Source organism: Falco rusticolus, chromosome 4 (assembly GCF_015220075.1).
Source record: "Falco rusticolus isolate bFalRus1 chromosome 4, bFalRus1.pri, whole genome shotgun sequence".
NCBI classification, from domain to species: Eukaryota; Metazoa; Chordata; class Aves; order Falconiformes; family Falconidae; genus Falco; species Falco rusticolus.
This window is the reverse complement of record NC_051190.1, coordinates 27,977,431-28,003,283: the sequence shown is the minus strand read 5'-3', so window position 1 is coordinate 28,003,283 and position 25,853 is coordinate 27,977,431. Positions and strand designations below refer to the sequence as shown.

Below are 25,853 nucleotides of genomic sequence, written 5' to 3'. Positions count from 1 at the left end.
GGGTACATCCCTTGTCCCATCCAGGGATGGAGCCTTGGGATATGGTTTGAGCTGAGGTGTGGATTTGGAACAGCCTCATGGTAGCACGTGAGCGTGGTGGTTTCTTGAAGCAATTTCATTTGGAGATTCATCTTTTCCAGCTGATTCATGTTCCCGGTGCAAGCGGGTTTCTTGCTGTGGTGACAGTAAAGCTCTCTGAGGCTCTGCATACTAACACGCCGTGGTCCAGACTATGGTCTCTTAGTGGGCTCTGAGCCCGGTGGTGCCAGGAGCTGTACAAACACAGGTTGTTCTCTTGAGATTAAAACCAAGTTAGACAAGCTGTTTGTTGTCTGTGGTCAGGCAGTGCCGAGAGACCTGTGCATTGCTGTGCAAAGCACTGGGCAAGTGTGTGAGGGAGAGAGAGACAAGGCAGGTTCCATCCCGGCTCCCCTGGAGAGTCCTCCTTGCTTACCCACAGTTCCTTGCTTGCAGTGGCGTGCACTGCTCCGAAATCACGAAGTCGCCTTGCCTTTGCACCCTGACACAGCCCCATTTTGTGCTCTGGGGAGCTGCAGCCTTTCTCACTGAAGACCTGCAGCACACCATGATCTATTTTTTTTTTTTTTTTTTTCTTCTCTCCTGGACACTTTACTTAGGTTCTTTCTTCCCTCTCATTTTCTCTACCATCAAATGAAAGCCATTCAGACCAAAACGGTTCAGTCTGCTCTTTGTGTCTGGAAAACAGAACACCAAAGACAGCTGGACCTACCCGAGATGGCCACGGCCGTGGCAACAGTGGCTCTTTGTTAGCGCTGTTGTCTCTGCCCCTATCTCCAGTGTCTGGGGCCCTGTCTCTTTAAAGCTTTAGTGTGCTGTGTCAAAGCCAACAGAGAGTTCAGCTTATTAATGGATTCGCTAGGTTAATATCCCAACAGTTTGGTGTGGTGTGGTTTTTTTTTTTTTCTTTCCCCCACCAGCATAATTTAGAAAGGGGGGGAGGGGGAGAGAAAGATAACCCAGTCCCATTTCTGGGGAGGAGGGCACGCCATGGCTCATTGCTTTGGAGAAATGGAGCTGGAATGGTTGGTCGGGGCCACGAGGAGGTGGTGGCCCAGCCCTTCGCCTTCCTGTCTGTATGTACATTTCTCTCTATCTCCTTCTCCTGCGGGGTTCCCTGCATCAAAGCTTCTTCCAGTTCTTATGCTAATGAGGTGCATTAATGCTTAATGACTGTGAACAGGCTTGTTTAATTGCACCTATCTGAGCAGGAGGCACGTTGCTGTATAAGAGGGAACGACCATGTAAGCAGCTGCATGCCCTCCTGGACAGTCTTAATTACATGTAAAACTGATGTGATCTAAACCACCAGGCTGGTGATTAGTTTAGTGAGGCAGGTGGTACTTTGCAATTCAGTGCCTCAGAAACTCTAGAGCAAGTGAGATCAGATTCTTTCGTAGGCTATGGAGGATAAGGCAAGCCCTGATCATCCTTGAATTTGATGTTGGGTGGGGACAAGCACAGCATAGTAGATTAATTTAATTAATTTATTGCAGTTAGTTTGCAAAGACATTATCCGCGAGCGTCTGTGCAGAATACTGAGCAGTCCCATTAATGCAATGCTATTTTGCCTGTAAATCCTCTCCCCCCGCCCCTTACAGGAGGAATGAGCTGCGATGGTCTCAGCTTTCTGCAGTGTTATCTCGCGCTGTTTGAATACGACTGATTGTCTGAACTACAAAGGGGCCCGGCGCTAATGCAAAGCCATCCCTATTGGCACTAGACCTAGATTAATGACTCTGCATGCATTGCCTTGGCTCTAAACTGGATTTCCCTAAAGCAGCTCACGGTGCTGCTGTCTGCGCTCCCGTTTCAGTGCCTCAAGCCGGGCTGCGATTGTTCAGCTGGCGCGAGCAGCGGGTCTGGGAGCACCTCCAAGTGCGAAGGCTGTTAAGTAGGGGTGCACAGGTATGAAGGTACCTGTTATCGTGAGCCATCTGCTGCTAATTACCCGGCCTCGCTTCTTGTGATTATTTGTTTTGCTTTTATTCACCAGAGGGGGGATTTAAAAAAACAAAAAACAAAAAACAAAAACACAAAAAAAGCAACCTTTTTTAGAAATCGCTTTGGGCAGGGGAATAAACGGAATCCAGCAGTATCCTGGGGTTGGTTGAGCACCCAGGACCTGCATCTCCCAGGACAGGCACCTCCCAGCACACTGCTGCCAGGGGTGAGCCCCCTTCCCCATCCCCGCAGCGGACCCTTCCCTCGGCCTCCTCTCCCTCCAGCGCTTCCTCGCCGTCCCCGTCCCATGAACTCTCAGATCTTCCCTCTCCCTGCCCGCCCGGGCCCCAGCGGCGGCTCTTCCTGACGTTACTCCCACAACAACCACTTCCTTCCCGTCCCGGCAGCCCCTGGCTCCGCAACCGTCCCTGCCTGGCCCCGGCCAGCCCTGGCCCCTTGCTATCTCCCCAAGACCCCTCTTCAGCTTCTCCACTCCAGCCACCGCTATTTATTTTGTAAAAGGGCTTATCTCAGACACAGAGGCTCTTTCTGCTTGAGGTGAAACCCCCGGCCGCAGGGCTGCTGGGTGGGAGGCGACTCAGGGCCCTGCTCCTGACATCAAAGCTCGCTCCCGCTGTCCGCAACACCCTTGGGGTTTTGGGGTTAGAAACCCACCATGTGGGACATGTTTTAGCCAATCCACAGGGACCAGCTCCCCGGAATTAAGCATTCCCTCAACCGTGCCATGCTTCAGGCTTGCTGGCAGGGCAGGAGGGCCCGGCCATGGCAGCCGCCTGCTTGTGGCGGGAAGGCAGCAGAGCAGGAGCTGCGGAAGAGGCAGGCTAGGTGTGTGGTGGTGCGATGAGAGTGCTGCAGCATCTTCCTCGGCATCTTCCTCCCAGTCAGTGTATTTCCAGGCAGGAGAAGGCGTGCAGCCATGGCAGGGGCAGCAGAGGGAGGGCAGCAGCTGAGGAGAGGAGGCAGCAGGGGGAGACACAAGATGGCGGCTACCCTGAGGGGAGAGCAGGGCCCTGTCTGGTTTCGGGTGGGAGCTCTCCCTCCATGGGAGTGAGCCCCACTCCAGCGGGACGCAGCTGCCTGGCTCTCCATGGGGGAAGACGGAGGCCCCACCACCATCTGTCTTCTCCTTGCCCACCCCATCAAGGCTTTTCCCAGCCTGGTTCCACCAAGGCATATTTTGCTGCACCAGCCCTTGGCCTTAAAGTGGCCCCAAGGCAGACTTTGAGTGGAAAAGAAGACTTTTCCTCTCAGAAAAGCCACCCTAAGCACAGCCCCATGGTGGCGGCGGCACCATGGCAGCCGCTGAGCCTCATGCCATTGCCGCTCCCAGGGGCCCTGCCCCAGCATAACGCCTCCAGATGAGACCTCGCCGCCCCAGCGGGCATGGCCACCCGCAGTGCTGTCCTCTCGAGGGGGCTGAGCACCTTGAGACACTCCATCACTGAGAAGACAGGAGTGTTTTGCAGAGAGATGCTGTGAAACCAGTGCGGCGGCGGCGGGGTGCTTCTGCCCGGGGGGGGCTCAGCCCTGCCTCATCTGCGGGCGAAACACCCTCGCGCCGAACCCAAGCCCGAGCGAAACCTTTTTTTAGCACTCCCCTATTTGCCAAGCGTACTTCCTTTCTTTTGATTCTTACCACCTACATACAGTCTGACTGCAACGGCAAAAAAGAAAAAAAAAAAGAAAAAAAAAAAAGAATTGCAACATTCAGTAGAAGGCTTTTCTGTCTAATGACGTTAAATTTATTAACCAAAACTCCAGCTGCACCAGGCTGGGATCTAATAATATTCAGGCTATGGAGACATCAAGTAGAAAGAAGCTTAAAGCCCTTTTTATTTCACAGTAAAACTGTCAGTAAATAACTGGATTGTCTTGAGACTGAGAAAATGGGGATTTATCTTCCTGAACATGAAAAGTGTGCTTATTTTTTTTTATCAGCTTCAAAAGGCCCCAGCAACCTTGATTTTCCTTCCACACCGTTCTCAGCAGCTCTGCCAAGCCCCAAAACCACACAAATCAAGAGACAGGCTCTAAAGATATTTTTAATTAAATTAATTCCTTTTCCTTCCTTCCCCATTTCTCCCTTGTCCCCTCCTCCATCCTCTCTTTCTCTCTCCCTGTGTCCCCAGCTAATGACTTCTAAGCACTGTGACATTTCAGCACTGGCTGTCACTAACACCACACCTCCGTGCTGGTTATAAATTGGGCACAGAGACATAAAATTCCCTGCAGAAGGTCCCCGTTTGATGATATTCTCCGAGGTAAATCTCCAATAGCTCCCTGTTTTCTTTAATAACGCTAATAGGCATAGATTAATTAAACTGTTATATTACTTCCTTCTTTCTACCAGTACCAGTTAGAAATCTTATTACCTGCTCCTCTCCGCTCGCCTTTTCCCCAAGGTGGTTATATTCCAACCAGTTACCAAGGTTTCTGAGAGGCTGTAGCACAAGGTGAAACGGCAGACAGTGTCTCCACAAGGCTGGATCCTGCCCCCAGCCCTTGGCTCCGAAACCCCACCGACCTCGGCAGAGCCCGGGCGGGCGTAAGCGGGGTCAGGATTAAGCCCGGTTTGTCTGAAGAGGTTCTGTCTTGAAAGCAACAGCGGGGCTATTGTTGAGTCTGGATGCCCCCTCTAAAAGGGACCACAGCTGTAGGAAAGGGAATTGTATACATCCATCAACTCCTCCAGGGCCCCAGGATGTATTAGTTAAGATTGCGGGATAGCATGTCTCGGCTCCACTGAAGGGGTCCTTTGAATGACATGTTGGATATACTGTTGCACATCTGGCTGCTGTATTATTGAATTGCTCTATGGTTGTATTTTCCAGACCGCGGGAATGTGTTGGTCTGGAGAGGGGGGTGAGGAATGAAGGGGACGACATGTGGGAAAATTAGAGGGATGCGTCCTGTGGGGTGGGGTGGGTTTGGATGGAGCTGCGTTGTGAAGGCGGGGAGGGAAGGGGGGGAGCAAGGCGATGCTTTCACACAAAATGCCGTGTTGCCATTTGAAATCCACTCCAGAGCTTCCTGCTCTAATTAAATTTGTCACCATCGTTACTATAATGCCTGCCATTCCTCTGGTGCTTTTTGTTCTTAGGGATCCCAAAACATGACAGAGGCAAGGGCAGAATCTCCAGGTTCTCTGTGTTTCCTCTGCGGGAGCTTTTTCTGAGCAAACCCAGGAAAATGCTTTGGGGCAGGAGCGCAGCCACTTCTGCTTTGGGGACACTGGACCAAGGAACACTGAGGCCGGGGGATCTGGGCAGTTCCTGCACTCACACATAAGGTACCTCCTGGGACTGCTAATTTGCAGGAGCTTGGGCGAGCACCCTGGAAGGCCCACTGCAGCAAAGAGCCCTTCTTGGGCTCTTACATGGCTCGTCCCATTCCCAGTCCCTCCAGACCTGCACGGGAGCCCAGCATCCCCACAGCCACTGGTGCACCTCCACTCTTGGCACCGCGGAGGGCCGGCCAGCCACCGCCAGCCTGCCACGAGGTGCTGCGTACGGCTGCTTCGCGCCGCACTGGGGCGGGAGGAATTCACTAATTACTCGCGGCTCTTAATATGGCCCCTGAACGCTGCCAGAGTGGCGTGAAGGGCTCAGAGCAGAAGACACAACCTGCTCCATCGTGTCTTCTGTGTCAGCTTGCAACGAACTGAATGCAAAAAGGCTGTCTGAGCTGCAAACAGCGGAGCCCTTGGAAATTTAAAGGTGCAGAGCACAGAAAACAAAGGCGAGGCAATCTCGCGCTGCTGAATATTCATCTTGGTGCCTGATCCTGCCAGGAGCAAAGCCTGCACAGCTCCTGTGAAAGCTGATGGGAGGGAACATTGGTCTGAACCACATCTTGGGCTCCAGCCCAAATCTGAGGGGGGGGGGGAGCAAATTAGTCCTTAATGCACATATATCTTAGACTAAAACCTGATAAGGGAACTCTCCTATGTTAATTTACCTGAGTTATTTACTATACTGATTGCTGAAGGTACTCTGATTAGCGCATGAAATATTTCTATACCTTCGGTCTGATTAACCCATATCTGCAAAATAAATATTTGTCTCATTATAGTTATGCGATCGTGCAATCAAAGACCCTATCATAATGGGAAAGGGAGAGAGTATCCGTGTGAAAAAGGCAGGGAATGGCGACGCAGAACGAGTGGGTTTGAGAGCAGGGAGATGAAAGGCGGGGGCATAGCTGGAGGGGGAGGCTTAGTGGTCACAGCCTGTGGCCAGAGGGGTTGAAATGCCGGGGAGGGCACAATTCTCCTCCCGTTTCACGGGTTCTAATTGGGACTAATTCCGTTTGACTCAGCAGTGTTGCGCCAGTCCCAGTGAGAGGAGGGTCAGACCTTGGGAATCACAGGGGTGAGTCCCAGCAGGCTCCCAGCCTCCAGCTTTTTTGAAACAGAAGCAGGGAGTTCCCGGCAGCGCGGTGTGTGTGCCAGTCTCCCAGACAAGCTCTTAAAATAGCCCAGCGCACCAGGCTGTGGCACTGGGGGAGAGCGCAGAGGATGAAGCGTTCAGTCTTTCTGGCCCAGATCCGGGAAGAGTGGGGGCTGGCAGCTCCCAGCCCAAGGCGAAGGTGGCTTAAAGCACGGTCTGGGGAGGAGGGCAGTCGGCACCCCACGACCAGGTGGCAGGGAGCAGAGGAGTCGGCAGCCGGTGATGCCAGCACTGCCATGCGTGCTGGACATCCTCCCTCCCTTGGCGAGGGGAGCTGTAAGTCATCTGGAGGAGGGGATCCCCCCTCTGCCATTACAGGGCTGTTTTGCATATGCTCCGTTAGGAAGAGAGAAGAGTTTTATTGTGGCTGTACAGAAGAGCTAAGTCAAGAGGTTGCTTTATGGCTCGTGGATCCCAGCGTAGAGAGGAAGGCGTCCCAGATGCAGCATATAGTAAGCCTGGCAGCATTGTATAGCACTGCTGCATCGCAGAGTGGCTGCAAGCACTGCTCTGCAAAAGAGCTGAAGTCATTTTTCTTCTAAGGGCAGGGGGTAGTGGGGAGGAAATATGAAGGCAGCCCTGTTGCTAAGGAAATCTGCTCTTTGTATGGTCGTACATTTAGGTAATGCTAATGAAAGGCCATATAGTAGCGAGGTGCAGATGTCAGCACTGTGCACTCCTGGATATTTGATTAGCATTTCTTTGACTTTGCCTCCTCTAACAGAAATACCTGAGTGCATGGATATTAGGAAAATAAAATCCCCCTTTCCTCTGCCAACAGCCCAACAGTGCACGTTACGCAGAGAAAGGAAAAGCCTTACCAAAATAAGACACTCCATAATGAATGTGTGTTTTTTTCCCCCCTACACACACCCTGGAGAGGATGAGAGCAGACATGTGATGAGAACAGAAATAGTCACATCACTTAATGCATTGCTGGACGGTACCCAGCCGGCACAGTGATGAACCTGGCGTTAAGACCCGATAGCAGCAAACCAGCATAGCATCCTATTTAATGGCTGGTGGCCCACAGATGTTTTAAACCTCGAGACTGCATCTCAGGTTTCCCTTTCGACTTGAGCATCAGCAGGCTGCTTTTGGAAGCAAAGGCTACGGGTGCTCTACCCAGGGGCCCAGCGCATCCACAGATTAGCTGGTGTGTGTGTGTACGTGTGTAGTGTCCAAGCCCAGATCCGGTGATCTGGCTTACGAAGCAGGAGAGGACCCGTGCTGCTGCTACAGAGCGTTGTGTCCTGTTCTCGAGCATCACTGGAAGAATGAGTCAGCCGTTTTCCTTTGCGCGGGGGTCGAGTGGATGCCCCTGTCTGAGTGTCACTAATAAAAGCACCCAGAAATGTAACGGCTCTGTGCTTGCATGTCGTGCTTGCAACTGTCTTAAAGACCAGCTGCTCTGCGTGAGACTTCCAGAGAGCGAGAGCGCTTGAATGAAGCCCTTATATCTCTTTTCCTTTTGCCTTTTTTTTTTTTTTTTTTTTTTTTTTTTTTTTGCCACACAGTGCAACGTGGGCTCTGTTCCTCTTCGCCTTTTGCTCTTGCACCCTGGGGCAGCCCGCTATGTCTCAGAGGCATGAGGAGTGAGTCCTCCCAGGAGTCCTCCAGCTTGTGTGAGGAATGGCCCCTCAGGGGCTAAATCCAGCAGCGGGCCGAGGTGGCAGAGACATCTGTGCGGCAACACTGAGCGTCTCCTCGATGGCAGCAGTGCCTGGGACTGAGGTTTGCAAGCCTTTTGGTGCAGCAGCCGGGGACGCCTCCCTCCCTGCCCACCCTGCCAGCACCTGCCCCTCCCTCTCGCCGTTGTGCAACATCCCAAGGGCAATTACAGCAATGCTTACGTGGAGGAGTGATATTGGGAAAGTATTTAGTCATTTTAACTGTTCTGCTGGCGTCTCCCCTCCCTTAAGGTGGTTCCTATTTCTTTCCCTCTCCCAGTGTTTTATAGCAACTCCTTGCAGCAGCCCCTGGCCCAGTGACCCTTCTTAGTGCATCCGTGGGTACCAAGGGCTCCTCTTGGTGAGGGGGAGCCCACTCTCACAGAAGTGCCAAGAGCCGCATTCCCATCAAATGACTCTTCCTTCCTTTTCCTCATCCTCCGGTTCTTACTACTGTGATTTTAAAGCTTCTATGCCTGGACATTGATGTGTGTGGGGGTGGTTTTGAAAGCAAAAGTAAGAGTCAGGAGGATGCAAAGCTGCTTCTGCTCTCAGAGGCTTCTGGACACTTCTCCGTCTCCATCCCCAGAGTGATTCTCTCTGGGCCCAGTGTAAACAAGACAATCCGTTATAGCAGTTTGAGCCGTTACTCTACAAACACGCTGTCAGCCCCTGCCCCCACCGCAGGCTCCCTCTGCTCCTTCTCTTCCTGCTGCCATGCTGCGTGGCTAGCATTGGTGTGGCGCAGGGGATATCTGTCGGGTACTCATCCACACACGGGAGCAACCTCCAAGCATCGGCGGTGGAGGAAAGCTCCAGCAGGAGCTGAAGTTGAGTCTGCAACAGCCCCATCGGCTCACCCTGGTTCAGAGGGCCAATTGCAAAACTGAGCAGCGTTCAGGGAAGTTTAGGGACGCTGATGCACTCCCAAGGAGGAACATGGAAGAGTCCCGGCATTGTTTACCCCAGAAAGCCATTGAAAAAAAGAGACCACGGTAAAAGAAGATAAGCTCATGTGCGCACAAAAACAACACTGAAAAATACATGATTAAGGTTACAAAGTCAGGCACTGAGCGTGTAAGAAATCCCAGTATTAAAAACACCTGAGCAGCTTATGTCCGGCAGAGTGGCATGCATTCATGAGGGTGCAGTCTTAATTCTGTGGTCACAAGCTATTTCTTCTGCAGAGACTGCCTCAGGGAGTGTGTGGGAGGGATGTAGCTCGGTTAACAGCAGCTCAGTGTCCAGTATGTGGCTGTCCCCCCACTATTTGGTCTGCAGCCCCAGTGCCTCGCTTGCTGTGCGTCACACACATCCTGCTTGGAGAACAAAATTGTTCCTCCTGGACTATCCTAAAACACTAAGTCTGCTCTCACCTCTTGTTTTCCCTTCCTTCCCTCTGTCCCTTCCACCTCCATGCTGCTCGGTGGTTAGCAAGGGGGAGTAGCAAGACCCTCCCCAGCAATAACACTTACAGGGAAGGCTGGCTTTGCCCTGGGACCCTGGAGCAGGAGGAAATATACTCTGCAGCTTCAGGAGGGCTGATGCAAGTGCAGCCCACATGCTTCACACTGCCAGCATTTGATTTTTCCATCTGTTTTTTGTTTTGGTTCAGTTAAAGGCAGAGAGGAGAGGTGGATTTTGGTGTGAACCTCCTGTCTGTCTGCATGCAGTGTGCGGGACAAAGGCAGCTTAGCATGGAGAGCCCCAGAAGCACCCAGGAATGGGCTGGGGGACTTAGAAGACATCATTTCTTCTGAAGCTGTGGGAGAAGCATACATTTAGGAGAAGCAGCCTTGCAGCCTGCTGTATGTATCCACCATCTGAGAGCCAAGCCAGCCAGAGCCTGGAGGGGACAGATGGAGGAATTAAGGACATCTCAGCTGGGCAGTAGAACCAAGGGATGCTTGCAGGGAAGCTGGCTCCCATACCTGAACCACTTTGGAGACAAGGCTGGGAGTTATCACAGCTTTTCTTAGCAAGAGAGCCCTCCACCGGAATAATGTGTTGTGGACATAAAAGGAGATCTGGAGAGGGAATATTTTCACCCTGGAAGGTGCTAAGAAACTTGCATTTAGCTGCTAGCAATCTGTTTCAAACTGGGTTTCTGTCCCAGGAAAGAGAAAGCAGAGCAATCTTGCTGTGCTGACCGACTGTAAATTCTTTCCTGGCTTTGCTGGGGAAAAACAATGCACTCTCAGTGAAAACCTCCCAGAAATCCAGGACATGGGTATTTTATATGTCAGCCCTTTACCACTGCGGAGAGAGCAGCTAAGGAGACCAGTCAACTAGATCCCCTGACTTTTATTTACTGACAAGTCTGGAGTGTCTGGTGAAGCCTCCCTCCCTGAGCTGGGCAGGTCACGGTGACACACGTGTGATCGCAGGAGAGAGGCCAAGAAACCATTCCTGAGAGAAGAGATTCAAGAGGGATATGTGTAGCAGAGCACAAAATGCAAAAGCCATGTTGAAACTTTGCATTTAGATGCCTGCAGCAGCAAACCAAGGAGCTTTCCACGAGGACCGATTGATTTCCCGCCTCACAGCATTTGCTTAAAATGTATTCATAAATATACCCACCACTACTAACCATCATTTTCTGCTGGGAATTGCCATTAGCAGCTAAATTCAGTGTTTTACATATAAAAAGCACTGAGACTTAATTCTATGTGATGCTTTCTTCAAAGTCCTTATAGAAGAGAAAACTCCAAGCTGGATTTTGGCTAAGAGTTACAGCAGGGTGTGGGGAAGCAGGGTTTGTAATGCTGCTTAACATAAAATTGCAGCACTCGGGAGGTGCACATGGTGCGGTTAAGATGAGATGCCACAAAGGATGGGGTGTACTCCCCAAAGATGTACCCTTCAGACCTGTGAATTGCTGCAAATGGAAGTAGCCCCCATAGAGCATGCACAAACTTGGAGGCCCAAAGTGCACAGGTTTTGGTGGATGCAGCAGGAAGTGCATCCCTGATGCTAATTATCCCATCGAGTTGCAAATCCCTGCTGCAGCACAGGGGGCTGCATGAGATGTTTGGCCTTTTGAATTTCTGTTCCCTCGGCTGCTTTCTCAGAAGTACCTGGTCTTCCCCAGCTGAGGTTATATCCATGCCAAAATGAGCCCAAAGTGAAAGTCCCTGTGGAGTCACTGTTTTGGAAGGGGGATGCTGTCTTGTGCTGTGGTCTGTGGAGGAGTTTCCAAACATGGGGAATTAGGATGGGATTTCATTGGAAGCGGATTATCCCATTTCTCTCTCCTCTGAGCACATTTCTTCCTGCGAAGCAGCACATGACAGGCAAGGCAGCCAAGGTGGCTGGCAGGGCAGGTCCTGTGCGTGCTGGAGGGGACCAAGCCCAGAGCTCTGGAGGGTTCCCTGTGTTCCCGGTGTGGCTGGAGCAGGAGCGGGGATGGCAGGAGCAGGATGGAGGGGGAGCAGACGGTGGGCATGGAACTGCGGTGCTGAACGGGCGGCACAAAGCGCTGTCAGAACAGCAGGGGCTCGTGCTGGCGACGGCTGCAAATGGAGATGGAAGGGGCTGGAGAGGAAAGGACGCGACACAGCTGGTCCCCTTCAGCTTTGATCTAGAAAGCAGAGGGGTGTTGGCCACAGAGCAGGAGGGGGGAAGAAGGGGAGTGACTCATAAAAATATTGGTGTTTCCATGAAGATGCTGTTACCTGAGGACAGGAAGGAGGAGGGAACTTCCTTGCAAACATGGGGGGAGCTGGAAGAAAAAGTCCCACTTGTGTAGAAATCGCCAGCCCGCTTAGGAACACAAAGCTGTTTGCTTTGGAGCCACCGGGTTGGTTATTTGCTGTGAGTTGCTGGTTATGTGCAGAGCAGAAGGTGGTTTGTGTGCTTGTTGCTCCAGGGCAAAAAAAGGGAGAAGGGGGAAAAAAAAAAGGAAGAGCTCATTTTCTTGGAGGCCTGTGTGGTGGAGGTGTCTTTGGAAGAGAAAAGAGAGATCTCCTTCCCGCTGCCGGTCGAGGCGGGTAATCCAACCCCAGCTAGCTGGGGAGAACTCAAGAGCACCCCAAGATCTTCATTCGGAGGCTCTGGCCACAGCGGTGCTGGAGGTTTCACCTTTCTGACCACCATGGGGTTTGGGCTGGGTTTGTGCTTACCCATCCCTTCCCCTCCCAAGCTGAGGGAGGTGCCCTGTCCTGCACAGAAGGACACGAGAAGGATGGGTGGATGCGGCAGCCACCTGCCCTGCACCAAAGCAAGCTCAAACTTTCTCTTGCTAGCCCCTCCATGAGCCCTTGGGGGATTCCAGCTCACAGAAGCCTTATATGCAGTGTAGGACCAGCTCTAATTTTTATCCTGGAGGCAGAAATCACTGGAAATAATGCTTCATCACTCTGAAGGTCCTGACACCACCCTTAACCACCACATCACGAACCTCCTGTCGCAATTGTGATCTGCGTATGTGTCAAATCTTGCCTCGCAGATAAAAGCTGCTCCGCAGGCACCTTTTGTACTAAAATACGGAGCCTTTAAAATGTGAAAGAAACAACAAAATGTAGGACGCCACACAAAGCTGACCCACTGGGGACTGGGGGGAAAAAAAACCGCAAGAAGGAGGGCTTGACACACAAAAATTGTTTTGTTAACAAAGCATCATTGTTCCACTCTGAATCGGTTTGACTGGAGTGGTAGAAACACCCCATCTGGAGACAGATGGAGAGTTTTCTGGCTAAAGAGACGGCGGGAGGAGGGACGGCTGACAACCCAGCAGATAGCATTGTCTGCTGCTACCTTGGCAATGGAGAGGAGAAAGGGCGGGTGGCAGATTAGGCGTCCCCTTTGCAACCCGCCCATCACGCCGGCTCCTTCTGCGCCCTGGACCCTGTGCTCAGAGAGAGGTGTGCGCCTAGTTGGCAGCTCACACCCTGAGATAATCCTGCCTCTCTTCTTGCAGGGCTGGTTGGGTGCTGGTGGGGACCGGTGAGGTGTCTGGGGAGGCTATGAGCAGGTGCATCCCCTGTCCAAGGTGCTTTTAGTGCATGCCACACCGCCGGAGTCCGGCGCGGTGAGATGGTACCGTACCACTTGTATGCTGTGCCAGAGCTTTGTGTGATGTGGTTTTAGCAGCACTGCAGGACCAAAGTGGAAGCAGCTTCCTGAAGCGAGCACAGAAGGCTTGCTCCTGCTCTCACATCGGTTTTGCCACTAACTTCCAGGAGAGCAGGATTTGGGCTGCTGGAAGGATGCTGTGTGGAAACCAGCATGGTCAGAGCTGCAGGGTGTAAAACTGGTGACAGCAGCAAGAGTTAACGCAACACTGAAACGCCCAGGCACAGGATATGCACTGGGGTGCTCAGGCGACCCAGCAGGCCTGTGGGACACCTGAGGACCAGCAGTTTGAATTGCCGTGGCCACCTTGCTGAGGTTGGGAATGAGTGAGGAAAAATCTATGCTTGAATGCCTGGGGCCTCTTAGCTACAGCACACACAACGTGAGATGGTTTATGGCAGCAGGCACTGCTGGCACAGTGTCTGCTCTGCTCGCCGAGAGCTCACCAACAGCCCCTGTTCCCTCTGCTGCCTTCCATGCCTGATGGGAAACTCCAGGGTGGGTTTCGCTCCTGCCAGAGCTTTGAGGGATCATATCCTGCCCACCCTATCTGAATTCCTGATTACTTGCTAATTGCTTGACACACTCTACTTGCAATGCAAGAGACAGGCTCACGTCATCCTCTGTGGTTTGCCAGGGGAGAGTGTGAACCTCTTTTTGACTTGCCTTGAAATAGATGAAAAAGAATAGAGCTCGATATGATTAATGTGAAAACTTAGCTTGGTTTCCTGCCTTGGCCTCTGGGCCTTGGTCGTCGTAGCATCACCATGCCTTGTTTTTTGAGGGTTGGGTGCACATTGGGGCATCTGAGAGCTGATGGTGGAGGCTGCGGTGGACTGGGGGCTCCCCTGCAAAGTCTGTCCGTAATCCTCAGCCACTAGAGACATTTCGGGTTTATGCAGCAGTCACAGAAGGATTCAGGTGGTTGCCTTGAGGCACTGCTGAGATAATACCTCCAGGGTTCCTATTCAAACCCACTGGGGCCTTTACAGTTGCACGGTGGAAATCTATTCAGATACACCATGGCTTTTCACTGAGCCGAGATGAGCAGGCCAGCTCACCCCACTCGGTTAGGGGCAGGTGGTTGCCCATGCAGAGGGGATCAGGGGACCAGCACAGCTTAGATACAGCCCTGAAAAAAAAAAGTAGGTAATAAAGTAAAAGGTGGGTTTGGTTTTTGAGCCTTGGGGCTGCAGATGCAGCAGCAGGATGATGGCAAGGGGTGTCCTGCTGAAGCCCTGGTGTCCCCAGACCCATCTGGTGGGTGCCCATGAGCTTGCAGAGTTGGATGCAATATTGGCTTCCCTGCCTGGCTCGCCAGGTTTACCTCCTGCATCACCTGCTCTGGGTTGGACCCTGCCTGGTCCGAGCAGTGCTGACTGGCCCAGAGGAACACAGCATGGGGTGGAGTTTGAAGGTGACAGGAAGGTCTGTGTCACATAGTGCTGTTCAGTGCATGAGGTCCCAAAGTGCTTGCATCCCTCACTACACCGCAGGTGCCTTTGGGATGAAGCATGGCCTTAGGGAGAAGAAGTGAAGGGGGTCGCTGAATGTGACTGAACATGCAGGATGGAGTAAAACAGGTTGGATCTGTTTACCTGAGCTCTTCTGCAGGGTGTTGTGGATGTCCCAGAGGGAAAGGAGCTGGACTTCAGAGAAGCAAGATGCTTGGACAGCTGGCCCCTGCTTTTGCAGCCATTTGCTGGCCCCGGGCTGCTGGGAAAACCGTCTGCACAGCTTGCCCTGAAAAAGCATCGTTTTGCTGTTCTCCGATTTCAGGCCTGCTGTGGGCAGGGATCGCACCAGATGCACTGCGCTGGCAGGAATGAGGAGGTGAGGCAGGGCGGGCAGGTTCGGCTCATGCTGACTGCTGTCACAGCGCAGCGCCCTTGACATGGCTTTTGATGCCAGGAGGGCAGCTGGGGTGCAGGCTCCACTGCCAGGTGCTGGCTGCCGTGGAAGGAGGAGATGGGACCCGGATTGCAGCAAAGCATCCACCAACAAGGACTCTGACACATGCATGGCAGTAGGTCAGGGTGCTGTTTGCTTTGGTCTACCACTTGGAAAGCAAAATACTCCCCTGGGAACCCATGTGCCACCTACCCCACCTCCTGCACTGCTCCATCGTCGCTGTCCCCATCCCAGCTATCCCAGCATTTTGCTGCGTGGTGCTGGGCACATGGCATGAAATCTTTTGCCTTGTTTCCCCCTGTGCAGAAAGGGGGAAAAAATCAGCGTGCAAACTTTCCTGGGGAGCCAGGGGAGATGGATTCGCCTTGCTGAGAGGTGAGGGAGTCACTGGGTAAGAGGTGCTGGAATGAGCGCAGAGCGGATTAATCTGCAGCGACTTCGTTGTTGCTAATCACCCGGGGTGTAAAAAGCACCCGGGGAGGTTGGGTGCTTTCGGGTGGTGTTGTGCAGAGGCAGCACTGCCTGCGCAGGCAGCAGCAGCCAGGTCGCTCCTCTCTCTGCCTCCCAAATGCCTCCTGCGCCGGGCTCTGTGAATCAGCATTTCTGCAGTCGAAACGAGACAGCGGGGAAAGGCGGGAGGCTGTCGGGGCGCAGGGAGCCTGGCAGGGAGGAGACTGGGGGGACCTCGTTAAAAAGGGGCAGCCTGTGGGTTGGGGGTGGTCTCATGCCACAGATCTGCAATCTGCTCCCTCTAGGTTTTTGCTCATTACCACTGTACACCCCTCGTGCGCGGCAGTGAGGTAAACAAGCACTGTGGGCAATGCCTCCCCTCTTGCTCGTCCCCTCCCCGACGTCGGCGACAGGGAAATGTGACAAGCTGGCACCGGGAGAAGGCATGAAAGCGATGTGATCCGCTGCGGCTCCTGAGCCGAGAACCTGGGGAGATCCAGTTACAGCAAAGGGGTTAGAACAAAAGAGATTTGCCTCCAGGATCAATTCCTCTCCATTTTCCGGGCTGTGCACGTGCCTGTGCGTGCACGCGCCTAACAGGCTCCGTCTCCGGTGGTTAGCGCTGCTGGCTCTGCAGCACGAGCAGCCCAAGGCCCAGCCAAGCACCAGCCAGGCCCTTCTCTGAAGGGCTCCAGTGCTCTGAAATGTTTCTTTTTCCCAAAACAGGGAGAGCAGGGGGATCCCCTGGGACAGCTTTAGAAATAGCAAGGCCAAGCCAGGCTTTGCTGTGCTTAAAAACCAGGAGCAAAGCTGGGTGGTTGGCGGTTGCTGGAGCTCCAGCCTCTCCTCTGCCAAGGGCTGACCTGATGTGGGGCTGAGCTCCAGGTCTGGGGCCGAGAGTGCTCGTGGCCCCCACGGATTGCTCCCTACTGCCCAGGCATTTTGAGCTGACACCTTCTCCCCTCTATCCTCCATCACAAGGCTGGCCAGCGAGCATAAACCTAACCCGTAAAAAGCCTCTTCTGTGACATAATGGCTGTGCCAACACCGCATTAACCGAGATGCCTTTAACCGCAGCTGTGGCGGGGCTGGGGGCACAGCAAGTGTTCCACACGTGCCGCAGGACCAGCTTGAGGAGTTAGTGGGGTCCTGCACACTGGGATGCTTGTAGCTCGTTTGGGGGGGGATTTGGCTTATTTGGGGTTGTTTTTTTTTGGCATATTGCCTTCTCTGAAATGCCACTGGGGATGAGATGTGGAGAGCACAGATGTGCATCCCGAGCATACTGCAACGAGATTCCTGATTTAAGGACTGTGATTAACCTCTTTCCGACAGTTGCTAACCAGGTGCAGAATTGTAACAGGAAGAGGAGAAAGCTCAGTGAAACAGCCAGTTTTCCTCTGTCACCTGGAAATGCACACGGATGCCATTTTCTGTGTGGAGATTAGGCAGAGTTTAGGATTTATAAAAGGCGCAGGGACACCCTGTTTGTATCAGCGCTGCCCTGTAGCTGCTCTCTGGAGCCCATCTCCTCCTTTCTGGTTTAGGATCCTGCAAAGAAGGCATTGATGCAGTGTGAATCGAGTGCAAGGCATGCTGGTGTACAGGATGATGGGCTGCGCAGCGTGTCCCACTCGGGGCTGTGCATGAGCTGGAAAAGCACTTTCCTTTGGGCAGAAAAAGCCATGGCCTCTCCCAGGCATTCCTGCATGGGATGCATGCAGGAGCCATGACCTGCACACATGGTTGTGCATGCAGATTTGCCCGGTCCAGGTTTCCGTGGGACCTTGCTCTTTGAAAAGCTGGGAGGAGAAAAGTGGGTACCCATGGTTAGGCATGAAAAGGGGGAGCCATTGCGGTTTGTGTATTGCCCTCAAGGGTTAAACGAGGAGCTGCCAAACGGCTGTTTTTCAGGAGATCTGGCATCTGTGGGACTCAGAGCACCTCTGCCCTGCAGTGTCACTGGCCTCCCAGGTCTGGTTTTCATGTGTGACACTCACAAGTGCTGTATGTCACCCCCAACGCCGCTCTGGCATCATGGTCATTTATAGATTGACTTTGAAGTTGCCTGCCGGCTGGCCAAGCACTACAACGTGTGTGCGTGCGTGGGCTTCTGCACCTTGTTTTTCAGAGGGCTGGATTCTTACTCATGTTCCAGCCACTGGCTGAATGGTTTTAGGACCCCCTCATCGTACCTCTTCCCCTTTCCGTCTCCCCATCTCTAACTCGAGCCAAATCCCTGTATGTTCCCCCCCAGAGGAAGCTACAGGCTGTATTTCACACCGGGTCACCCCTGGGCAGGGAGCAGCAGTCACCAGGCTCCAAACACTTTGCAGATTCAAGAGCCGTCGTGTCCCTTGGGGGAACTGCAGGGCAAGAGTGGGGTGGGGGACCGGGAAAGAGGGGAGCCCCCAAAGTGGGTGAATAGAAGGTGGGCTTGGGAAATGTGAAGAGACAGAAAAATTTATTAAAAACAATTAATAGCTGCTACAACCAAGGATTTAAACTGAAACCAAAGCCTTAGGGAGGGAGGAAATGAAGTGGCTTACGATTGTTATTTTATTGCTTAATTTTTTTAAAAAAATATGATATGCTAAATGCAAATAAGCATTCTTACTGAGCAGGAGAGGGAGGGGATGGAAGACATGCCGGGAAAAGTGAGTGGGATCTAGGTTTTGCATCGTTCGCTGAATTACTGGCAGGTCTTTTGTAACATCTGTTAAAAATAAAACAAACATTCATTTCCATTTCTCGCTGCCTGAGATGGCTTCTGCAAAAAATTTCAACCTGTCCAGGAATTTGTCTTGAAAGTTGCCCTCCCTCTCCTCACGCCTCCTCTTCTCCAGGGGAGATTTCCTTCCTGGACTTCCCAGGGGCTCCATTAGCCCCACATTAAAGCCTTTTTACTTTGCTCTAAAACTCTCCATCGAAGTAAAAGGAATTCTAATAAACCGCTGGGAAGACTCTGCTATTCACTCTTTCCATGGAAACACGGCGCTGCCTCGGAGCAGAGCTCCTCTCGACGGAGCCTGGGTCACGGCAGGAGGAGACCAAGGAGGGATGGAGAGATGGTTTCCATTATAAGAGACCTTTTGAGAGAAATAATCGCTGCTCTCCCACCAAGGAAAGCCTTCGAGACGATGGGGGCCTCGGTACGCCACGGGAGCAGGGCCGGCTCGGTGGGGGTGGTAGCATGAAGTGGTGATGTGCCGGGCACTGAGAAACTCATTAAAACATCTGATTAGTGGAAACGAAGGCACCCAGGACCAATTCCTCTCTCCCAGTGGAAAGGAATGAGTCCAGGAGGGTTGATGGACCTGGCGCTGTGGGCAGAGGCTGCACGGGGGGCTTGGGGCTGGAGGTGTGGGGTGCGGTGAGGGATGGGGTCATGGGAGGACGTCAGTGGCTCTGTGCCCAGGGCCATGCTGCACCGGCTGAACATCACACCAGGCAAAGACATTTTTCCAGGCCAAAAAAAGCTTTTTTGCTCTGGGAGGGGGTTTCTGGCTGTTCTCTGGGTGCCAGGCAGCAGCTGGTCTGAGGAGGTCAGTGCGATGGCCCCCCTACCTAAAGTGGCTGCGATATAATTAATTTTGAGCCTCCTTGCAGGCACAATCGTCCCAAGTGTTGCTGCTCCGACACCACGCTGCAAGATGAAGGATTTATTATTTTTTTTTAAGCGTAAGGAAGCTCGTTAGAAATAGCCCGAAGGGCAAAGTTAGGAAATGAAAATCCATCGGATCCGCTCGGAGCTGGTGCATGGAGCTTGATGAGAGCTGAGGCAGGGCTGCCTGCTCCCTGCCGGCAAGGAGGTGCAAGCGTGGGGTGTGCAGCTGGGTGTGAGGTGTCACCCGGGCCAGGGGATGAGAGCAATCCATTGGGATCATGAGGAGCTGGGCTGGGGGCAGTTCAGCCAGGAGGAGTGATGAAGAGGAGGAAGAATGAGGAAGAGCCAGCTTAGAGCATCCCACAGAGGTGCCAGGGAACCCAGTGGGGCTGCGTGGAAGGTGGTGGGGAAAAGCTCATTTTTCTCAGCACTGAGGAGGATGCCTTATCTTTGTAGGTCGCAGTGGCGAGACACTGAGGGAGCTGGAGTGCCTTTGTTTTAGCAGCTTTAGAAATGACATTGCAATGAGTCATTATTTTTTAGCCCCCCGGGGCAGGAGGTGGGGGGGTTACTTCCAGGGAAGCCTCCGACTTTGATCAGCAAAGTGAGCCCTGCTCCCACAGTGGGGAAGATGGGAAGAGGCTTTTTGGTGCTGGTCATGCTGGGTTTGCGGTAGCTCGGGGTGAGATCTGCTCCATGCAGGCAGCCGGTGAATGCAAGGGGCACGGGGGCATGGCTGCAGCCATGGCAGGGGGCTGTGTGCCATCCACGGGGATGCTTTGCAGCCAGGTTTCATCAAGAGGATGGAAACTTCCCCATCCACACAACTGCGCAGCAGTATCCTCTATGAGCTTGGAGGCATTAACAAGTAGAGTTAATTGCGATAGACGATGGTCTCCCACCCAGCCAGCAGTTGGGCTGAGACAGACATGGCCATGTCACACAAATGGAGGTGATGTGGGTGCTGGCACCTCTGAATTGTCGAGAAGTCATGAAATCGGCCTTTGTGAACCCGTAAATCGCAGTGGCAGAACTATAGAGCTGCTGGAAAAATCACAGCGTTTAATAAACAAAGCGTTTGGTGGTGGTTTCATTTGCATATGGAGCTCTCAGGGGCGTGTGGTTTCAACCTTTCTGCTCACCACAGTGAGGTCAGAGTTTAAGGAGAACAGGGCTGAGGTTCCTGTGAAATCACAGGACTCCTGGAGCTGGGGATTTCAAACACAGCAGAGCCAGGAAACAGCCCAGATGGACTAGGTTGCTGAATTTGTGGGATTGTAGTATAAAGATAACAAATCCTTTAGGCTTCTCAGTCCCTGAGGAGGAGCTGGGGGCGATGTCCTTTGGGTATGTCCCACCTTGGCTTTACTAGGGCAGCAGTTGCAGCCCGTGGTGCCAAACGGTGGAGGAGCTCTTCCATGCGAAGGGCAGGGGGGAGTCGGTGGTTGTGGGGGGTAAATACCGAGTCCCCAGAGAGCCGCGAGGTCCCAGCTCGGTTTACTGTCCTGCAAAGAGGCACATGTGAAATTGGAGGTGGCTGGGAGCGTGCTGTGGTGTATTAGCTATAAACAGCCAGTCTGGGGCTGGAATGGGGCTGGGGATGAGGATGGGGAGAAAGGGGACAGGGGAGATGAGAGCGAGCGGTCTGCTTTGGCAGATGCTGCGTCCTCTTAGGAGGTTTGGTCTGTTTTGCAGCTTGATGCCTCCTATCTCAAGTAATTAACAGGGAAAAGAGAGGGCCTGGTTATCCATCCTTCAAGAGCAAGGGGTTGAATTGAAAGGCAGCGCCTTGGAAGTGGATCAAATAGCTCTCCAGCCCCCCGCGTATGGCTTGGAAACTTGCTGCCGTGCTGCGTTATCAAGGTGAACAGCTTTAGTTCAATTAAAGAGAAGCTCAGAGCGGAGCCGTGTGAGGAGGCAGGGCTGGGCGTTTGCACCCTTCGGGCAGGAGCCAGCACGCACAGAGTTGCACGGCAGTGACCCTGGCCAGCCCACACGGGCACCGGGGCCACCAAAGCTCTCTGCGCTGGATTTTATTTACCCCTTGGAAAAAGCTGTGTGTGGGGAAGGATTCCTCTTTGTTACTGTTTCCTTTCCCCCCCTCCTAAATGAACCGCCCCCCCAAAGCAATCGCTGCCAGCTACCGTCAGGCACCTAAATCCCCGCAGATGCACGGTGCTGGGAGCCCGCGCGCCTGTATTTTTCCTGCCGGTCCCTGCCTGGGCTGCAGCTGGCTACAGCGCGCAGAAAGCTGCAGGTGTGATTTGTTCATTTGCCTCCACCTCCCTGCACTGCCTCCCTCTTGCTTTCCTTCCCCGCTGCCGCCAGAGCCCACCTAGCTCATCCCACCGAACCCAGCTAGCTCATCCCACCCAGCTCATCACGGCAGTGAGACCCGCATCCCACCCCACGTCGACTCCAGCATCTCTCCGGTGCACTGGGATCTCTGGGGCTGGCGTGTGTGTGTCTGTGTCTGTGTGTCTCTGTGTGTGTGTGTGTGTGTGTGTGTGTGTGCGCGCACGCGGAGGGGAGGGGGGGGTTAATCTGATCCTACGAGGCTGAAAGAGGAAAAAAATCAAAACTATAAAGAAGGCAGCAGCCTCCTCCTTTTCCCTCTCCCCCGCTCCAGAGGATTAAGCCTAAAAAAAAAAAAAAAAAAAGAAAAAAAAATGTCTGCAGCTTTCTGTTGACCCTGCATGATGGCATTTTTGCGCTCTGTGTGCTGCCTCTGCTGATTGCTATTCCTGGCACAAACACACACACACACGCGCACACACACACACACGTAGCCCCAGCACGGCTCACACGGGCACGGCGAGCCCACTCCAAAACAAAAAAAAAATCCAAAAAAAATCCCCAACCAACAAACCCCAAAACCCCAGCCATCCCCAAACCCAAACCAAACCAGTGCCGCTGCCCCTCGGCATCCCTGGCCACCCTGGTCTCTGCAGGGAGGGCCACCAGCACTGGGTGCTGCTCGCCCTCTCCTCCACCCCACTTCTCACCTCGTCCCCAGCTCCACCGAGCACTTTCTGCCGGAGCCGCCCGCAGCCAGAGCCCTCCACCACTCCTACCGCTGGCATTACATTTTCAGGCTGGATGCTATAGGGCCGTTTCTAATTACCTTATATCCCCTAGTGGTCTATGAATAATGGTTAGTGAAGGAGCTCAGAAGGGCTGCTGAGAAGGGAAGAAAAAAAAAAAAAAAAAAAAAAAAAAGGGAGAATTGTGCTATTTCTCACATTTTTTTTTCTAAGGATCTAATCTGGCTACTGTGCTCTGGAAGAGGAGGAGAGCGAGCCAGCAGGAGAGAGAGGAGAGAGCGAGGACCATCGCAGGTATTGTTGCAAGCTACATCTTTGTGCTTTTTTTTTTTCCTTTTTTTCCGTCTTTTTTTTTTTAATTGAAGCTGCAGCAGAATTGGAGGGGGGGGGCAGTTGTGTGCGGACAGAGCTTTTTCTGGATTTATTTTTCTCCTGTGCAACTCGTGTGCCGCTGCAATTGAATGGATGCACGGCACCGGCATCGCGGAGTTTGGGGGGGGGGGGGGGTGTACGTACGTGTGTGTGTGTGTGTCCGTGTGTCCTATTTCCAGCAGCGGCAGAGGAGGAGGGGGGGTTGTTTTGCTTTTCTGGAAGTAATAAAGAAATTTGCAACCGGTCCAAAAATCCTCCTGACTTGCCGATTGATGGGTATCTGAACAAAGATACAGCTGAGACTTGGAATATTTGTGTGTGTAAGGGATGGATTCATTTTGCTTGTCCTGACTCCTACTTTTCCAAAGTTAAAATAATAACGGGCACGGGGCTGCGAAAGCCTCTGCAGAGGGAAATCTTCCAGGGGAGGCTTATTTAATTTAGGAGTTGTCGATGTGCGTGGTTTTATACTTAAAAAAGTTGCGGCGGTGCCGCGGTCGGGCGCCTGGCTATCCTTGCCGTTGTCTGCACGTGAGAACGCTGACTTGATGGATTTTCTTTCTTTTATTCGGTGGCTGGCGGGGCAGGAAAAAATGGATCTAGCAGATAACCCAAGGAATCGCGGGGTTTGCACATCTGGCTGCGCCTTTGGAAAGCCCCTTGGTGGGACTTTCACCTCCTGCTCCCTTTCTCCCACGGCAAATTTTGCCCCAAAATCCTCCGTTGACATTAATAAACAAACAAACCAGGGAATAACCAAGGAGCCCAGCAAGGGGGCTTGGAGCCTGCTGCGGGGGGTGGGGGGGGTGGGGGGGTGGCAGGGGGGCGTGTGCTTTTGTTTTAAATAACGAAACGGCGATGATTGAAAACATATGAATAGGATGCAATGCAGAGCGGGTGTGTTACGGGGGGGTAAGAGCTGGAAAACTGCTTATACGACAGAAGCGGAGCTTGAATGAGTGTGGTGAGATGAAAGGCGAGGGGTCTGTCCCTCACCCGGCTGTGGGGCTGCGGGGGGGGCAATTCCCAAAGGCAGAGGAACAATCTTGGGGTGGAGAAAATCGCTGGGGGGAAAAAAAAAACCAACCCACAACCTGGAGTGAAGTATGTGATTATATCCCATCCAACTTTGCCGACTGCAGCATTAATGGAGCTAATTGTACTCAAAAATAATAAAATCAGGAGAAAATATGCCTGTGCATGGAGGGGGGAGATGTGCGGGGAGCAGAAGCAGGTCCCGAAATCCTGTCGGCCCCCCAAAAGCGCCGCCGAGGTGGGTGATATTGAGGTGGTATGGAAACGTGGCTGGATTGTGTTTATTTGGGTGGAAATAAAGATCGAGCAACTGCCCTGGGGAGGGCTGTAGTCCCCCGGGAAGGGCTCCGAAACCGCCGGTGCTGCCCTTCGCTGCCTGCCCTTCGCTGCCCGCCCTGCCTGGCCTTGCTTTTGTGTTTGTTTGCTTCCAAGGAGGGGGGAGAAGGGAGCTGGGGCGGGGGGGGGGGGGCGCGAAGGCGGGGAGAAGCCGTGAGGGCGGAGAGCCGATTTAAATTGGACTTAATGGATTCCCAGGGCAGCTCTTTTAGATGAAAGTCAAAATAAGAGCCAAAGTGAATCTCAGCAGACCTGTCTGTTGCATTAGAGATGCAGCCTTCCTCTCCCTCCCTCCCTCCCTTTATTCTTTAAAAGAGAGGGGGAAAAAAGTGTTATCCGTACAGAAGACAGCATGGAGTTTCTCGTTCCTATAATGCGAGCTCTAATTGAAGAACTTGCAGCCTCTTGGGAGAGTCTTTACTGATCGCTGCTTTTGTTATTCATGCTGTGCTCTGCTTCCTTGGGGTTTTTTGGGGGGGCTGGCGCAAATCTGGCTGTGCCGGGGTCAGGGTGAGATGCTGTGTCCCCCCCAAGCTGGTTCCATGGGTTGCCAGCAGGTAAGACCCCCCTGGTCTGCCCCAGGGGGGCCATGCTGGGCTCCCCCAGGTAGGCTGGGCAGCTGCTGCTGGCTGTGCCGTGCTCAAGGAGGAGATGCGTGGCTAAAGCCCCCCCGGCAGCTGGCGGGGCGAGACGCTGCAGTCTGGCTGCGGGTGGCTCTCGTCCTCGCAGGACCCCCTGGGCCGCGGGATGGATCCTGCCTGGCATGGCACATGGGAACGGCCAGCAGTGTGGGGGCAAAGCCGGGCTTGTGCCTCCTGCCTGGTCTTACTGCAGTAGCGGGGAACCCCATGTGGCTTTGGGGTGCCGTGGGGTGCCGTGGGGTGCCACAGGTCCACTTGGTGCAGCGGGCACAATACAGCCCTGCTGTCATGGCTCTCCTGGCCCACAGGGGTTTGGGGTGGCTCTGCAGCCAGTGTCACCTACAGGGGACAGGCATCATGTGGAAGCCACATAGATCCTCAGCCCACCCAGGATGTAGAGTAGGTTGCAGTGACTGGGGTGGCTCTCTGCAGCCAGTGTCACCTGCAGGGGACAGGCATCGTGCCAAAGCCACATAGATCCTCAGCCCACCCAGGATGTAGAGTAGGTTGCAGTGACTGAGCCAGCAGGACCTGTGCTGGGCAGGAGAGGTGAGGTTCCCCCCTCTCCTGCCTTTTCCATTGCTCAGTACTTTGGGATGGGGATGGGCAGGGGTCTGGCAGATGGAGCTCCTCCCTACAAGGCTCTTGTCACCCCCACTTCCCCTCCCAGGCCCCCTTGGGTGGCCAGTGTCTCTGTGACCACGGGGAGGTGGTGGTTGTCCCCAAGCCCCATGTCCCCACAGCAATGCTGTGTGTGGCAGCGGACTGGTTCGGTGCAGCCAAAAGCTCTTGGGGTGCAAGTTCTTATTGCCCCCGTGTCCCTCTTCCAGCCCTGGACACCTTTTGCGGCGACACTTGATCTCTTCGTGGATGAAAACAAGAGCCACAAGCCCCAGGGATGCTCTCAGGGGCGTTTGGTGGCTACAGGGCTGAGTCTCTGGCCAGGGCAGGGGCATGAGCAGGACAGGGCTCCACCAGCCCATTGGCTTAGTGCAGAGGCAAAGCAGTTAACCCAGCCATCTCATCTCCCCAAGAATTGTGTATTGACCCTGACAGTGATGCATCAGGAGCGGCAGACTCTCCATCATCGATCCCTCTCCTCCCATCACCAGGTGTTGACACCAACGGTCATGGAGCTGGCTTTAATTTCAGGCCTCTGGCTCCAGCGTGTAACGCTTAGCTGCAGTCCCAAGGTGCTGCCAGGCTTTGCAAACAAACACCTCTGCGGGCAGATTGCTGTCCCCATTTTGTGGCAGGGATGG

The 25,853-nt window shown here is 53.4% G+C and overlaps 1 protein-coding gene across 2 annotated transcripts in view; it reads left to right on the top strand.

The window, feature by feature from the left end:
• Positions 1–25,853, top strand: part of RAI1 (retinoic acid induced 1) — a 77,524-nt gene that overhangs the window by 13,205 nt on the left and 38,466 nt on the right. Inside the window, exons 1-2 of one of the 2 annotated variants that reach the window (XM_037385198.1) lie at positions 20,780–21,026; positions 22,421–22,501. The gene's annotated coding sequence lies outside the window, so the exon portion shown is untranslated. Of the gene's footprint in view, positions 1–20,779; positions 21,027–22,420; positions 22,502–25,853 lie in introns of those variants that run through there. The other variant, XM_037385197.1, reaches the window with a different exon arrangement.